The sequence below is a fragment of the Myodes glareolus genome, chromosome 14 (genome assembly GCF_982192425.1).
Source record: "Myodes glareolus chromosome 14, mMyoGla1.1, whole genome shotgun sequence".
NCBI classification, from domain to species: Eukaryota; Metazoa; Chordata; class Mammalia; order Rodentia; family Cricetidae; genus Myodes; species Myodes glareolus.
In genome coordinates, this window is record NC_142039.1 from 13,151,358 (window position 1) to 13,153,667 (window position 2,310).

The following is a 2,310-nucleotide window of genomic DNA, read 5'->3' on the forward strand; positions in this document are numbered from 1 at the left end:
TTGTTGGAACACAGTTTTAAGATAATTCAATGTTTGGTCCAGTGAGATGGCTTAACAGATAAAGGCACCTGCCACCAAGCCTGACAACCTTAGTTTGATTCCTGGGACCTACATGATGGAAGGAAGGAAAATATACTTTACAGAGGAAGAGAAGGGGCAGCAGAAAGAAAAGATGACCTTATTTCTTCTGTAAAATTTTCCACACATTTAACCATGACAGAATCTGCTTATGTCAAACAATTTCTATTTCACTTCAGGTAGCCGTGCATCAGGGGTGTTCTTTTTCATGTTGACATAAAATTCAAATTCGTTGAAAAACCTTATTTGTCTGTCTGTCTGTCTCTCAATGTGTGTGTACGCGTGCAAACACATGCTTGTGCATACATGTGTACAGTGGATGGGAATGCACAGCTGCCAGGAGAGGGAATCCAGTGGCCTCCTACATCATCACTCTCTGCTCTTATGCTCTGGGCTCCTGCTTGGCTAATGCAGAAGTCAGAAAGCCCCAGAGATCCATCTCTGCTCCTCTTGGGGTTGGGGCTACAGATATCTGGAGAAACTGCTGGCCTGAAACATGGACGTTGTAATCCAGAGTCCAGTCTTCTTGATTATGGAGCAAGCACTGATCCCTGAAGAGTCATCTCTCTACCGTTCTCATAATCATTATTGTGTGAAAAATCATCATTACCTCCTCTGTAATATGTTTGCATCCTGATCCCAGGTTTGTGACTGTTACCTTACATAGAAAAGACCTTCCAAACGTAGTTAGATTGGTCACTATGTTAGCCAGATTCTCATTACTCTAACAGGTGTATGTTCAACTCAGTTTATCACAATAAAAGATTGAGGAGCTGGAGAGATGACTCAGTGATTAAGAGCACTGACTGCTCTTTTAGGGGTTCCAGGTTCAGTTCTCAGTATCCACATGGTGGCTCAGAACTAACCTCAGTTTCTAGTGGGACGACACCCTCTTCTGGCCACTACAGCCACTGCATGCAGAAGGTGCTCAGACTTACATGCAGGCCAAACCACCATACACATAGAGTTAAAGAAGTTTTTCAAATTAGTATATTTAAAGAATAAGAAGATTTATCCTTGGCCATGGGCTTCAGCATGTGATTGTTTGGCTCCATTTCTTTGGTTCGCAGCAGAATGGATCTACTCGTCTTGTGGTTTAGCAGTGAAGAGATTGGGCAAGGGATGTACCCCACGGGTAGCTCACTTTCAAGGAATATGAAAGTTTCTGAGTTTGATACCCAACAAAGGTTTCAAAAAAAAAAATAAGACGTTAAAGGGATTGATGAAGGAGTCAGGGCTCCACTGTCCCCTTCAAAAGCTGAGGTCAGCTTCCTCTGCGCTACCTGCGAGGTGGCTGCCATCTCCTTTGCGGCATCATGGCTGCCCTCTGACCTCTGGTGAAGCCCAAGATCGTCAAAAAGAGGACCAAGAAGTTCATCCGGCACCAGTCAGATCGATATTTCAAGATTAAGCGAAACTGGCGGAAACCCAGAGGTATTGACAACAGGGTGCGGAGAAGATTCAAGGGCCAGATCCTGATGCCCAACATTGGTTACGGGAGCAACAAGAAAACCAAGCACATGCTGCCTAGCGGCTTCCGGAAGTTTCTGATCCACAACGTCAAGGAGCTGGAGGTGCTGCTGATGTGCAGCAAATCTTACTGTGCTGAGATTGCTCACAATGTTTCCTCCAAGACCCGAAAAGCCATCGTAGAAAGAGCAGCACAGCTGGCCTTCAGGGTCACCAGTTCCAACGCCAGGCTGCGCAGCGAAGAGAATGAGAAGATGGCTTGCATGCGTGTTTTATTTGTGTTTAAATAAAACCACAAAAACAGCCAACTTGGTTAAAAAAAAAAAAGCTGAGGTCAGGAACCTAAGCACCTCCTCCAGGTGCTACCTTTTAAAGATGCTACTCTGGGGACCAAATTTTTAACACTTGGGGACATTAAAGATACAAATTGCAGTTTGGGTTTTGAGATGGAAGGATTATCCTGATAATGTATGTCACTGAGCCTGATGTAATAAGAGTCTTTATGAAGGGACAGGATGTGAGTCAGTGGTAGAGAATTGCCCAACATGCACATAGCTCTCGGTTCCAACCTCAGTACCACCGAAACCAACCAAGAAGCCAACCAATCAGTTAACAAACAACTTCTGCCGCAGGAGGCAGGAGAACATGAGGAGATGTGACCCGTGAAAGCAGAGATTAGAGTGAGGTAGGGACCAAGGACTGACGCATGCTGGGCGTATCTGGAGCAGACTATGTTCTAGACCGTCCATAAAAAATACAGCG

The 2,310-nt window shown here is 45.0% G+C and overlaps 1 pseudogene; it reads left to right on the forward strand.

The window, feature by feature from the left end:
- The first annotated feature begins 1,379 nt into the window (after nucleotides 1-1,379).
- On the forward strand, nucleotides 1,380-1,844 carry LOC125417419 (large ribosomal subunit protein eL32 pseudogene; annotated as a pseudogene).
- Nucleotides 1,845-2,310: the final 466 nt, after the last annotated feature.